Source organism: Danio rerio, chromosome 3, assembly GCF_049306965.1.
Source record: "Danio rerio strain Tuebingen ecotype United States chromosome 3, GRCz12tu, whole genome shotgun sequence".
In the NCBI taxonomy this organism is placed as follows: domain Eukaryota; kingdom Metazoa; phylum Chordata; class Actinopteri; order Cypriniformes; family Danionidae; genus Danio; species Danio rerio.
Genome location: NC_133178.1, coordinates 19,054,637 through 19,070,360, shown reverse-complemented (window position 1 = coordinate 19,070,360; position 15,724 = coordinate 19,054,637). Strand labels below are relative to the sequence as shown.

Sequence of the window (15,724 nt, the reverse complement as noted above, 5' to 3'; positions counted from 1 at the left end):
CAGTTGTTAAATGAAGAACCTTTATCATCCACGGAACCTTTTATTCCACAAAAGGTTCTTCACAGCACCAACTGAATCCTTATATTACTAAAATGCTTATTAACCCTCTGGGGTCGAAGACCGCGTATACATGTTTTGACCTGTGGTGTCGTCAAACTGCTGAAATGAACTTAAATTACACTTTTAGTTTTGATCGTACAGATAAGATCAATACATCAGTTGAATCTGTTACGTGTCTACTTTTTGCTGTGTACACTCACAACAACAACAAACTTGTACTTTTGCAAAATAAGGAAAACAAACAGTGTAGGCATTGTCTTTTCTCTCTCTGTGAACTGCTTTTAGAAACAGGTCAGTAAAATGCGCTGACACTCCGCGATAACAAAACGCAGAGAGGTGAGACATGCATTTCTAGAAAGCTTGAAGTGTCTGCTTTTAAACGCAGCTATGAAAGCTATAATGATCTTTTTTTCTGTAAATGTTTCTTGGGGAACCGAAAAAGGGTAATTTTATGGGGTCATTATGAAACCCCATTTAATTGAATTGAATTTCATTTTTATTTGACAGATTTTAGACAAGCTTTACAAAAATACAAGTATCCCAAGCCTTTTAAACAAAAAACTGTCGAGGATAAAAACACAATCAAGCCCTAAGCTTGTTTCCATTGTGGTCATTGCTGTTAAATAACACAATGTATGGCTTCAAAAATACAACATAAAGCAAACAGTACCTCCACATTTCAAAACAGGAAGACATTTTTTTACAAATACATTTATTCCTTCATTCATTCATTTTCTTTTTGGCTCAGTCCCTCTATTAATCAGCGGTCACCACAACGGAATGAACCACCAACTTATCCAACATATGATTTACGCAGCAGATGCCCCTCCAGCTGCATTCCTACTCACAAAACAATAACATTTACAAATAAAACATCATCATCATCATCATCCACCATAAAACTAATTATTCTCATCAAACTACCATCTTTTGATCGCTTTTTTGAACCCCCTTAAGTCTTTTATTTCCTTGATCGATTTTGGTAATTTGTTCCCCATGATTGCACTTGTGCATAAAACATATTTTTCCCCACTAGACTTCTAAATTTAAATAAACAAATAAACAAAAAGTAAATAAACAAAGTCCCAACCCCTAGAACTGTATGAATGCTGTTGCTTCAAAAATGGTTCACTAAATAACTAGGAACCACATTATTAAACATTTTACGTATTTATGGGTTTTTCCTGCTCCTTTAATTTTAACCCTTTTGTGCTGTTGGGGATGTTTTCATTCACAAAGGGGATGGAGAATTTATTATTTTTAATTATAAATTTGACCTCTTCCTCAACAGGGAAAACCAACAGCAATCAAGAATGTATGATTATATGCTGACATGGCTTTGCAATCAAAAATGTCATTTTAATGAAAGTCAGTGGGGCAAAACAGCCACTAACATAATGAAAGGGTAGAAAATTTGAACAGTACACAAGGGTAAAAAATTTAGTTTATTTCACCTAATTGCCATAGTCTTGTTGTTAAAACTAAAATCAAGATTAGGTTACTTAGCCATTGGCAGATTATTTTGCTCGTTTTAATGAAAAACTCACTTGATTTTGATAATTTACTTCTTGAAATAAGACAATATTGTTTCACCTGTTCAGAAAATGCTTTTTGATTTTAAAACGTGCAATCATTTATAATTAATTATTTAATTAGTAATAAGTAATTAATTAAATATTTTAATTAGTAATTTTAACTAAACAAGACAAAAGTTTTAAAAAAGCATTGTATTTCAGTGGTGCACCTGTCTATTGATGACTGAAGTCATTGATAAGTGGCGTTTTTCTGCAGTGATTGTGTGTGTGTGAATAACAGGTGTGACACCATCATCTGCCATCTGTCTTTGACCTCTGCTCTTTTAGTCTCCGTCTTCTTCTCTGAACAATGAAGAAAGCCTTGATCTTCTCAAGGGTGGCAGGTGTTGTGTAGATCGTCTGTGTGTGTAAATTATGGGATGGCATTGCTGATTTGCAGATGTGTTGAGTGGGCTTCTTTACACATGTCATCTTCAGCTTAAGTCAAGCACCATTCACACTCGCATCAAAATGGACCTGGGATTGGTTCCCCTCGGCTATGCGCTGTAATCCTAACCAGATGAGTCCTTCAAAAAACCACAACCAAGCAACTTACGCCCGGAACTTAACTAGAGGAAAGCAGCTGAAGGTAAAATGTTTAGCCTGATGATCAAAGCAGGGTGTTTCTGTAGCACACACAGTAGACATAAACAGGGCTGTGTAGAACTGTAGAGGCTTTATCATTTCAGTGCTGTTTCAGGACAAATGGCTCACTCAGAAGTGTTAGAAAGGTTTTAGACCCACACAGAAGTCAACAGAGAATTTAAATAAACATTAACTTATTTTCTGTAACACTGCAGGATGCAACAAATTATTTAATAATAATAATAGTAATAATAATAATAATGATAATAATAATATTAATAATAACAAGGTATTGTTATAAAAAGGCCAGAGTAAATAATATTTATTTATTTATTTATTTATTTATTTATTTATCTATTTATCTATCTATCTATGAATTACTGCTGGCATTATTTGAATGCCTTTATTATTGTGTTTGCTAAACATAAATTCTGGCTCTCACAATTTTTATATTAAAACAAAGTTTTGTTTACTAAAACATTCCTGGTTGTTTTTTTCATCCAGTATTATTTTGTAACTAACAAATGTTGATGTCGATTTATTTTTTAGAACTTAAAATGTTTGAATCGATTTTGGAAACTAATTTCTGCTTTTTTATTTACAATTTTAAAGCTTAAATGCTACTTAATGTTGTAGTATTTTATTTACTTTGTTTTTGACATATACTGTACTTACTGAGTAAAACTACTCAATATCTTTACTACTACTTTTATTTTTTATTATAAGTTTAGTAAACATTTCATAGTAAATATACAACCACAAATCAGATCCACAACACCAAAGTTGAGACAGGAGCAGCTTAGTGCTTGTAATCAGGAAATTAGTTAAATAATGATGTGATTTGAAACAGGTGATGTCATCAGATGATTGTAATCATGATTTTGTACAAAAGCAGCATCCAATAAAGGTCTAGTTCTTTGGGAACAAAGATGGGCAGAGGATTGCCAATTTGCCAACAAATATGTGAGAAAATGATTGAAATGTTTAAAAGCAATTTTCCTTAAACAAAGATAGGAAGACATTTGGATATTTCACCTTCAACAGTGCAGAACATAATTAAAGATTCAAGGAATCTGGAGGAATTTCAATGCGTAAAGGACAAGGGCTCAAGCCTAAGCTGAACTATGATCTCTGATCCCTCAAGTGACTCTGTGTCAAGAATTGTCATTCATCTATAAGAGATATCACCCAGGACTACTTTAGCAAACCTTTGTCAAGTACCACAATGCGTACAGTAGTTGCATCCACAAATGCCAGAGAAAACTGTGCCGAAAGGAAGTCTTAACAGGGTCCAGAAATGCAGTTGACTTCTCTGGGCTTAGAGGCATCTGAGTGAAACACAGTGAAAACGTGTCCTGTGGTCGGATGAATCAATATTTCAGGGTTTTTTTTTTTTTTGTTTTTTTTTGAGAAAAGGAAGCTGTGTGCTCCGGATCAAAAACAGAAAAGGATCATCTAGAACCATCAACAAGTACAAAAGCCAGTGTCTGTCATGGTATGGGATTCTCTCAGTGCCCTTGGCAAAGGTAACTTGTATTTCTGTGATGGCACCATTAATGCTGAAAAGTACATCGAGATTTTGAAACACAACATGCTGCCTTCTTTTCCAGGCACGCCCATGTATATTTCAACAAGAAAATGCAAAACCACATTCTGCACCATTACAAAGTCCTGGCTGCAGAGAAACAGGATACAGGTACTTCACTGACCTGCCTGCAGTCCCGACCTGTCTCCAATAGAGAATGTGTGACAATTTTGAAGTGTAAAAGGTGACAACGAAGATACCAGACTGTAGCCCACGTTAAGGCATGAAGAGTGGGACATAATTACTCCTGAAACACTTCATTATTTGGTTTCTTTAGTCCCTAATGTCTTTAAAGTGTTGTGAAAAGGAAAGGCAACATTACAAAGTGGTAAATGCTTTACTGTTCCAACTGTTTAAAATGTGTTGCAAGAACCAAAATTGGGATATGTGTTTATTTAAAAAAAAATGATGTCCTGTTGTATTGTCTGCGATGACATATACAGTAAGTCAAAGAAAATTTATAAATCACTTCTTTGTTTTTTTATTTGCGTTTTCCATATTGTCCTATTTTTCGGATTTGGGGTTGTAGTGAATATATCGTAAACATCCCAGGAAAGATAAAGACATAAAAAATAACAGCATTGTGCAATATTTGATTGTTCTCTTGGCTCCTGATAAAACTACAGTGTTAAGCTTTTTGTTCCATTTATATTTAAATCTTTTTTGCAGAACTTTCCCATTGAGAAAAAAAAGTCTGCAAAATCAATCTGAGCCTGGTTGTGAATCCAGAGCTTACACTGCATGTGTTGACCACTGTAAGTTCATGACAAGACATTTTCACTCATGCCTTTAAAAACAGCTCAGAGGTCTCCATGATGAACAGCGGCAGAAGAAGAGAAACTGGTGTGTTTGTTGGCTGCACTCAGCTCTATACATCCTCCTGTCTGCATTGATTATGTGTGAAACTCTGGTCATAATAGCCCTGTCCTGCTCTAAGAGGAATATTACACAAAATCATCAGTCTTTCTAAGAGCCGACATCACCCACAGGACCGGGGGCTGTAAAAACCCCTGTCAGATTTACACTGGGCCGTAGGGAGTAAGGAGGAGTGTGCTTGTATATGTGTCCTCTGTCTGTTAACTGTATGTTTTTTTCTCTCTCTCTCTCTCTCCCTACACTAGCACCTCATATTTCTATTTTCTCTCTCATTCCCATGTGGGCTCATCAAATACCTACAAACTCATGACGTCGGACTTCCTCCTAAAGACTCTCTCTTTCTGTTTGTTCTTTGTGTCTTTCTCTCCATTTTTCCTGACCTTACAATTTGCTGGGCAGTTTCATTGAAGAGAGCCACTGTCTGTTTAGGAGGACTAAAGTGGCGTAAGATTCTTCAGACACACACACGCAGTGTATAAGCTGGTGAATGAAAGCTTTGACATTTCCCCTTGCCCTGAGCTCTGTGTTGTTTCGGGTGAAAGAGAGAGCAGATGGAGAAGACGATAAAGCGGCTTTAATGAAATTACAGTTGTTTCTGCAGGAGATGGCCATTATGGTGCCCTTTTACACCAATCTTACATCTGGAGCTTTGGTAAGGTTAGGATTCATTGTTTACCAGCTTGAAGTGTAAGGCTCTAATCAAACTGGACATGCTTTTTGGTGGCTTTTTAAAATAGTTTTTAATGGCCAGAGAGTGTTTTTGTGTGCTGTTTATACACCCCGGGCGCCTCGCGTTCTGTCTGCTACGCCTCGTGTTTTTAATGGATCGCTCTGAGCACCTCTTGTTGAAAAAAGTCAACTCTTGTGTGGAAAAAGCACCCAAAGTCATGCGCTCCAGCACTAAGATGGTTATACAGTGGTTGCCTAGCAACATAATAAGCGCAACGCACTGCTCTTTTCTAGTGTCCTATAAAAGCAGTGTGGTGAGCCTCACCTTTTCACATGCGAAATATTTATTCATTTTCTTTTTTGGCTTAGTCCCTTTATTAATCAGGTGTCGCCACTGCTGAATGAACCACCAACTAATCCAGCATATGTTTTTGCAGGGATGTTTATGTTAGGGTTTGTAGAATGAGTTGACATATCAATGCAAAATTACTCGCATACATGCATGGCAGAATCGATGGATGCACCATAAGCAGTAGTGTTGTTAGGGTTTTTATTTTAGAAAAACAGGATTGTACACACCCAATGTAAAGTCTGCTTTTTTATTTTCTATAAGCGGATTTAACAAAGCCTGCTGTAATTGTTGTAATTTATCAAAAGCAGGTACACCGCAATCTTGTGCCAATGAAAATAACTTGAACTTACCTGATCTATTATGACTGTCAGTATTTAGGTACAACAATTTACTTTTGAGTATGTATTCACACAGCACTTCCCATAACGATCATGTGATCAGTCAGTAGGAGAGTTTGTGGACTGAACACATCGAAGCTGTTTGAATGCATTCAACCCCAAGTGTGTTTACAATCTAAAAGCAATCCAGGCAAATTTGTTTCCAACTACCCGTGGAAGTGGTTGAAAGCAGACAAGCTCAAAACATTTTAGACCTCCGTTTGCACCTGTATTCTCTTTAATAAATATCCAAAATAATAATTAGATCCCAAAACTTGGTAGAATTTGTTGTTGGTTGTTTTGTGGTTTATGGTTTACCGTTTTGTTTTGCTTTATGATTTGTTGTTTTGTTTAATATTTGTTTTGCTTTATCTTTTTAATTTCTAAAATAATAACTAGATCACAAAACTATGTAGATTTAGAATTTTTTATTGTTTTGTGATTTATGGTTTACTGTTTTGCTTTGTTTAGTTTTAGTTTAGTTTTAGTTTAGTTTTGATTTGTTTAATTTTTTTTGTTTTTTTTTCATCATTTTAATCTCTAAAATAATAAATAGTTTGCAAAACTATGCAGATTTTTTTTATGTTTTGTGATTTATGGTTTAGTATTTTGTTTTGTTTGATTTTTGTTTAGTTTCTGTTTTGTTTTGTTTTGATTGGTTTCATTTTATTTTGTTTCATCTTTTAAATAAATCTCCAAAATTATAACTAGATCACAAAACTGTGCAGATTTAGATTTTTGGGTTGTTTTGTGATTAATAGTTTACTTTTAATGAATTAATTATAAATTAATTTAATTTGTTTTGTTTTCTTCGTTTTAATAAATCACCAAAATAATAACTAGATCGCAAAACTATGTAGATTTAGATTTTTGGATTGTTTTGTGATTCATGGTTTACCGTTTTTGTTTCATTTTTGTTTCATTTTTGTTTGTTTTGTTTTGTTTCATCTTAATAAATTTCCAAAATAAGAACTAGATTACAAAACTATGCAGATTAATATTTTAGGGTTGTTTTATGATTTATGTTTTAATGTTATGTTTTGTTTCGTATTTCCTTAAATTTCGTCTTTTTAACAAATGATTAATTTGTTTGCATAAGTATCTATGTATCCTTAATACATCTTCTGAAAAGGATCTGCAAACTCTTTACGGTCATAGAAGTCTACAGACCTCTGCTGTCATTTGCAACATATTATGTTGTATGTTCAGTTTGAAAACAAAGAAGTGATTTTAAGTAATGATGTACAATAGCTGAGATATGCTTTGCTGAAAAAAAGAGAAATACTCTATACAGCAGAATCAGGCCTACTTCAAAACATCCCACTGCTATTTGGTGTGTAGCTATATATCATATACAGTGCTATCCTAACCCTAATGCACATTTCTATGTACATATTTTAATAATTCTCCCTGGCTTAAGTTTAAGTGCTCCTGTGGCCTTGGATGGAGGCCTTTGTGTGTGATAATTAGGTCAGGCACTTATCTGGACAACCAGGCAAGCTTTATGCTTTGTTTTTTTGTAATCCATCAAGGTCCATCTGGTGCATTAAGTTATAGACGGCCGACGACTCCTTTATGTGGTGTGTGAAAGAGCTGAGCGAGAGAATAAGAGCGAGATGTGCTCTCTGTGAGGTGTGCGATTTCAGAATAGACCGCAGGACACTTCAAAATAACTCTCCGGCTGGTCAGCCAAAGGTAAAGACAGGCTAAAGGTCCCTGGGGCCAAAACAAGTCGAACTGGTTATTTGACACACAGTCGCCATTACGTGAAGTAAAGTGTTGTCATAATTAAGTTACTGTATTGCAAAAAAAAATAAAAAAAAAGCGTGTGTCATGTTTCATTTTAGTGTTGGGGTCAGGTTCGAAAACTGACAACAAATTGACAGTTCATTGTTGGTAAATCCAGTCCTTAAAGCATTATACAGTCAAGCAAACTGAGCAATAAATCTAATTTGGTCTTGTCAAATGTTCTCTCTACATTACACATTGATGCAGTGTTTTTTTTGGAGCATCCATTCAATTAAATAGTTTCTGTGGATCAAGGCAAGCAGTTATGAGTTTAAGTGTGTTTTCACACCGGCCTTAGTTTGGTTGAATCGCACTAGAGTTCGTTTTTTCTCTTGGTGCGGTTCATTGGGGCAGATGTGAATGTAGCAGTCGCACTTGAGTGTCATCTTAAGGGGTGTGGAGGAAAAATATTTGTTGACAGCACTTTACCAACAAATTTAAACAGAGAGAGGGAAACACATCACCTGATGGATCATTGGTAATATTTCCAGAGGATGACCATGTTGCAGTTTAGATAAATGAATTCACGGATCCTCCTGAATTGACTTGCGATGTGCCTTCGCCGTTTGCAAAGCAATAAAGCATTGTTTTACAGCCTCAGTGGTGCTTCATTGTCATTTTTTAAATGTGTCCAAAGTGATGTGTAAATTCTATATAGTATACTATGACCAGGGATACAATCAGCCAGAGCAGTCATCCCGGCATAGTAAAAAGCAACATTTTGTGTCTGCCGGTTTGTTTACTTGCAGAAGTTCCATTGGCATTTTTCCGCACGTTAAATCTGACCAATATAAAAGCTGTTTAGGAAATACGTTCAATAGCATCTGGCCAATGAGTGATGTGGATTTTGTCACATTACTGCATTTTAGTTCTGGTTCGGACCAAAGCAATCAGTGTGAAAAGGACCCAAAAACGGCAGAAAAAGGCTACAATGTATTATTGGTTGTCCTTGGTCCGGACCAAATGAACCAAACCACAGATGTGAAAGCACCCTTAAAGTCAGAATTGGAAAATATTATCTTGCAATTTTTTATTTATTTTTTTTTTTCTTATAATCAAGCTCAAAATTAAACGGGGAAAAATATCCAAATTATGAAAAAAAAAACCATATATATATATATATATATATATATATATATATATATATATATATATATATATATATATATATACATACATACAGTTGTGCTCAAAAGTTTACATACCTGTTGAAAAAATTTATAAAATGTAAATGATTTGAATGAAATAAGAGAAATCATACAAAATGCAATGTTTTTTTTTTTATTTAGCACTGTCTCAAGTAAGATATTTTACATAAAAGATGTTTACATATAGATTTAGCTGAAATTCTTAAAATAACCCAAAAGTACATACATTTGATTTTTAATACTATGTGTGGTTGCCTGAGGATTCTTTGAGTGCTTTTTCTGCTTTGTAAAGGTTGTTTACGAGTCTCTTGTTTGTTCTAAAAAGTATATCTGACTGCTGTTCCTAAAAATCCTCCATCTCCTGCCTATTTTTAAGTCTTCAGCATCTTCTGCATATTTGAACTTTTCCAGCAGTGACTGTATGATTGAAAGATCCATCTATTTGCACAGTGTATGATTGAGGGACTTAAGCACAACTGTTTTTAAAAAAAGGTTTAAACCATCACTGATGCTCCAGAAGGAAACACAAGGCATTAAGCATTTTGAGGGGATTGAGGATATTTCTGAAGAACAGGAACAGTACTAAATAAAAAAATAACATGCGTAACATGTATGATCTCTCTTATTTTGTAAAATGTTTTAAAAAGTTTCATAAACAGGCTTCCATAGATTCATAGATGCACAGATGGCTTTTGCCCTTGAGTTTGAGTCATTTGTTTTTGAGTATCTGCCGATAACAAAACCCAATCCGATGCTTCTATAGTACATAAAAAAAGAATAAAAAAGAGCAAAAGTGATTTAAATCACTTTATTTTAACATTCAACAACTCTGTTTACAAACCGAGCACTGTAAGGTAGCTTAAACAATAAGTAATAAACAACTAAAGTAAAAAATAAATAACATAAATGCTTTACTTTTGGACTTATGTGCAACAGTAAATATAAAAAAATAGAATATAAAAAGAAATAGCACCTCAACTTAAAATACTCAGCAGGCAATCCCAAGTTAACTTATCTCACAGTTTGCTATGGTAATGTTGTCGTTATCAACTTAACTCCAGACCGCAGACATTATCATGCTTTCTTCTTCAAGCTGCCGCCATTTAACCAATAGACTGATTTCACGCGGCTGCCATTTTAAAAGCATATTTAAGGCTGCGTTCTGAAAAAACCTAGCTGTATATATTATTAGCGAAGAGAAAGTGACACAAATTTATCATTTCACCACCTTTCGATGACCCAAAGGTCCATTCTAAATGGATAGTGAAAATAGATACCACATTTTCAGCTAAGTTAAGGAAAATGGCACTTGTTAGCTAACGTTATGTTTCCCAAACACACAGTTTAGATGCCATTTATCAAACTGAAGTTAATGAACTGATTCTTTTATTAGACCTGTCACGATACTGAATTTCAGTACTGAAATTTATTTTAAAAATGTCAATTTTATGCTAACATTTAAGTGTCTCTGAGCGCGTTCTTAAACACTGCTGATTTGTTGTTGCGTTTTCTTATTTGGTCTAGAAAATATGGTGGTTCTTTTTAACACATTTGCATATAATTAAAATGCATCTTTTCAGGTTAAATGCTTCAACCCTTTTGTGATATGCATTGTTTTTGTGTCATATCAGTATTGAGCATCTTTAAAAAAAGTTTGTATAATTCTGAGAAAAAATATAGAACCACAAGAAATAACTATAACATTTATAATTCAGAATTGTGAGACAGAAAGTCAGTCTTTTTTTATTTGTGCAGTATACAGTGCAAGAGTCAGGCTCCCATCTATATGCACAGAATGGTTTTAATATTGTTATTGTTGTGAAATATTAAACTTCTAATCTGATCACTTTTTTCTATGTGATATATGCTTTAGGATCCTAAAGACAGAATTTGAAGTTATAATAATGAACAGGAAATATGCATAATTTGGTAAGAGTCCTGGGATGGGTGTCCTTTAAATTAGTGTAAAATGTAATCATCAAATTGTTTGCATAAATGTACATAAATTACAATATATCTGTCAGTGCTACAGTAAGTTGTTTCCTGTGAGGTGACTGTGACCTCCAGATACACAGTATATGCAGCATCTGCACAGAGTTTTATTTTAGCCTGTGGCGACTGCAGTGTTGATTTCCACTGTGTACAACACCTTTCATAGGAAGTACAGGTGTTGGATTTTTTTATTTTATTTATTTTTTTTTTTTGCCTTTAAAGTCCTAATTAGAGCGATTTCAGAAACATGGGCTCTCAATTCTTAATCATCAGAGCACAACTTCGCATGATGAATCGGGAAATTTCCATCCTCTGAAGGTTTATATTAAGACGTACCTTCAAAGTTTGTTGTTTCTTTGGCGAAAATATAGTTAGGCAATAAGGGAGCCATTATTTTCCTTGAAGAAGAGATCATATCCCTTGATCCATTTAAAAACTATTGAGGGAACTGACATTATGAGAAACAGCCTCCAATAGTCTATTAGGCTCTGCAATTACACAAGCCACTTCGAACTAGAAGCAGTCAATGCAAACTCTTTGATTGGACAAATGAAATGATGATCTGCTCTTTTGTAAATTCATTTACCGTTGATCTTCTTTCTTGTGTATCTTGAGGTCAACGGTAGGGCAGCACATCATAAATATTTACTACATATCTGATGATTTTCTTATGGAATTGGGTTGGACAGCTGTTTACAGGAAGTAAGCTTTGAAACCCAGCACTGAAAACTGTTGCCAATAAGGAGACTTGAAAGTAGAGCACAGACTCAACGAAACAACAAACTATGATGATTACATTGTTTGGCGTCACTCGGAAGCAAAACATTTACTTCAGAAAATCTAGGGGTAGGAGAAACAAATAAAACATCCTAAAAATTGTTTGTATTTAAATTAGTGTAATTGTACTGTGCAGTTACCTTTTATACATTGTTAAGCCAAGTGCTCTTGTTTGGAAAGCAACCTACGTTGGCTGACTTGTTTTAGAGGAGTTTGGGCCATTTTCAGGCTGGTTTCAGCTATTTCCAATTTGTTTGTAGCTGGTCAGACTGGGAAATGAATGACCAGCTAAAACCAGCCAAAACCAGCTTGACCAGCCTGGTTTAAGCATGGACATAGATTGTTCTGACTGGTCTCCCAGTCTGGCTTGGTTGGTCAAGTTGGTTTTAGCTGGTAATCTCCCAGCCAGAGCAGCTAAGACTAGCCTGGAAATGGCTGAAACCCCTCTAAAACCAGACCAGCTAACGACCAGCTAGTAAGCTTAGTCTGGTTTAAGCTGTTTTTTCAGCAGGACACAAGAGACAGGTCACCCAAAAGTAAAACCACAATGATCCCAGCTCTATCATGTGTAGTAAATATTTGCCAAACTTTATAAACTTTATATTATTTGTAGCTTTATAATATTCTCACTGATCAACTTGAAGTATTTGATCTGTTTTGTGGAGGCTCTTCAAGTCAAGGTTTCAGGGGTTTGGAATGACATAAGGACGAATAATTAATAACTTTTTACATTTTTGAGTGAACCAACCCTTTAAGTTTGTGATTAAAGAAATAAATCAGTATGTTAGAGAGTAAAGCTCTGTTTTTTTTTAACATCTTTTCACATTTGATTTAAACAGGACAATTATTTACACATTTATTTCAGCTGTTATTATATATTCTGTATGTCTTAGGCTATATTTAGTGTATATGATACCATTTTCAACTAAAAACTAAAGTTTTTGGTCATTCATTTACAAAGCAACACCATTTGGGAGAACAGAAAATGAGTTCCAGTGAAAACTATGCAGTTATCATTGGTGTTGAAGAGATTTACATTTAAAATTACTCCCCAAAAAAGTAATCAGTTGTATTACTTTGTTACTTTTTATGGTAAGTAATGCGCTACGTTCCTTTTGAGTTACTTTTGCATTACTTTTTCTTACTTTTTCTTACTTTTTCTTAACTTTCAGAGTTTTTTTTTTCTTCTTCTTCTTTTAATAGAGGATCTCTGCAATTAACAGCACACTGTATAACCTACAACTTCATTTACCTTTTTTTTTCTTCAGTGCATAGAAAATATTGAGAATGCTTCCATTCCAGAAATCTAAGGCTTCGACCTGCCATCTTTGTTTCTGTCTGTGTCCACGGGGGCCAAGTTCTCTCACTGAGTGCATGATTCACTGTGACTACATTAATTGTACTTCAGCCATTTATTTTGTAAAAGTTATTTAATTAAACTAAAAAGTAACTCAAATATTATTACTTATTTTTTAGGTAATGTGTTTCTTTACTTGTTACCTTGTTATAACAATAATATTATTCTGTAACTTGCGTTACTTGTAATGCGTTACCCTCAACACTGGTTATCGTCTTAATGTAAACAACAGAAGTGTGAAGTTGTGAAAACTATAACATCACACACATATATGCATTATGTATTGAGTCTATATGAATGTTTAAGTAGTTGAAAATCACTATGGCGAACTTTAGAACTGTATGGATTTCTTCACAACAGGGGTCTTAAACTCAAGTGGGCGAGGGGCCATTTCAGTGACTGACAATTCATAGGAGGGCCGTTTTAACATTCAAGCACAAGATAAAAGTGTAAACCTGACATACAGTTATTGATCTTATGGCAACACACTTGATGTTTATATTGGAAGCATTACCTGTCACCAGTGATAATGCAAATCAGCACGTTTATCATGTCTCACATCAGCTGCTGAAATTTATCTGTGGCTGTTGTGTGAATGGCCGAGCCTCAGACACATTCAGTCACTCTTCCACAGACTATATGCAGTCATAACTCTAGCTTTTTGTTTCTTGTTGTACACATTGACGGGGGAGTTTAAATTGCTAAGCAAATACTACAAATAATAGGCATAGTAATTATTATTCTGTCCCAACCAATTGTATTTTCCCAATGGCATAGGAACAGCAGAAAGCAGTTTGGGTAACTTAAGGGACTTTACTGGCAATCGTTCTTCTCAATATCTTTCTTTTTTTGTAAAACTACAACAGAGAGGGGGAAAGTATGTACATATTCACATTTTCTTTAACAAGTTAAATTCAACTAGCAGTACAATTTTACTAATGTACATATTTTTTTATGCAAAGAATATGAGGAAAATACATTTAATCAGACCATTTGAATTGAACATTAGCAAAATGATCATATTTGCGACACTACCAGCATAATGTATAAACCATGAAGAAGTGTTTGTACAACAAAATACAAGTGGAATAAAACTGATGATAATCTAACAACCCTTGATTATTTACAAAAATAGAGCTTTAGAAAAAAACATAGCACTTACAGACATCAATATAAAATGCATTTGTGTTACTCGATCGTACACTGAGAGAAAATGAAAGTAAAACTAATCTAAATGCATTACTATCAATGTCGACTAGGTGACGGTCAAAACTACAAGTGGCTAGATGCAACTGGACAACAATGGTAGTGGTTCAAAAACATGTTTTGGCAGGTCGAATCTCGTTATATTTTTGACGTCAATTGCGGGCCGGAAGGAGGAGGGCAAGCCGACAGTTTAAGACGCGTGCTTTACAACATGGCATCGCCATCTACTGGTCTAAATAACCTAATGTGACTTTTTAAGTAGTTTATGTAGATCGGTGCAAACAGAGATTGTTTTGGCAAAGTAGTTGTCTGTCAGAATTGTGTCTTACTGTAAATCACTAGCCCTGTTTACATTAACATTTTATTAAAAACAATTGCAAAAACATTAGTGTCTCACTTGAAGTTGTTTTTCTAGATTTACAAAACTACAATGAACACATTTTTTTGTTCTATATTTACACGTCACGTCTATGTGCAAGTGTTATGATTGGTCTTTAAAGATGTGGCTGTGGATTTATGTTTTGTATCTAAAGTATGTTACAAACATTAATTCTTAATGTTTGAATGCACAATTCTTCTGTGAAACTGCATATTTTACTATACATTGTGTTGTCTGAGTAGCAGCTAGCTCTCTGCAACTCTCACATTGTCGCCCACTGAAGCTGCGCCTGGATGGGAGACCACATGGGAAAGCTAGGTTGTTGCCGAAAGTGATGTTAGTGAGACCAGCAGGGGGCACTCAACCTGTGGTGTGTGACCCCACTATAGTGTAGGGAACTCTATACTTCTCAGTGGGCGCCGTCTTTTGAATGAGACGTTAAACTGAGGTCCTGACTCTCTGTGGTCATTAAAAATCCCAAGATGTCCTTCAAAAACAAGAGTAGGGGTTTAACCCCAGCATCCTGGTCAAATTTGCCCACTGGCCTTTGTCTATCATGGCCTCCTAACCATCCCCATATCATGTTTGGTCTCCTCTCCACCAATCTGGCACAATATGGCTGCCGTCATCTCATCCAGGTGGATGCTGCACACTGGTGGTGGATTTGGAGATTCCCCCCAATGTGGAAAGCACTTTTGGTGTCCAGAAAAGCACTATATAAATGAAAGGAATTATTTTTATTGTTGTTGTTGTTGTTGTTATAATGAATGTGAGATATGTGCTTATAGTAAAAGTACTTTTGTTATTTTGTATTTACATGTTTTAAATTATGTAAGTGATATTTAATGTCTGTAATTTCTTGTTGCTTTTTTCCCAAGGAGTCTCCCGCTAATTAGTTTGGGCAAAACTTTTATTTTTATGTGTATCTAATCCCCTTGCTTTGTTCTCTCAGTCTGGTGTTGTCTTGATGTTTGTTGGGGAGACTTGCCTGTGGTCAGA

The 15,724-nt window shown here is 34.9% G+C and overlaps 1 long non-coding RNA gene across 5 annotated transcripts in view; it reads left to right on the top strand.

Moving 5' to 3' along the window:
• LOC141381177 (uncharacterized) overlaps window positions 1-15,724 on the top strand; it is a 273,920-nt gene that overhangs the window by 114,084 nt on the left and 144,112 nt on the right. The window contains exons 3-4 of one of the 5 annotated variants that reach the window (XR_012400922.1): window positions 3,636-3,745; window positions 3,830-4,371. The exons of the other annotated variants lie outside the window; for them this stretch is intronic. This is a non-coding gene — a long non-coding RNA (uncharacterized lncRNA). Of the gene's footprint in view, window positions 1-3,635; window positions 3,746-3,829; window positions 4,372-15,724 lie in introns of those variants that run through there. 5 annotated transcript variants of the gene reach the window in all.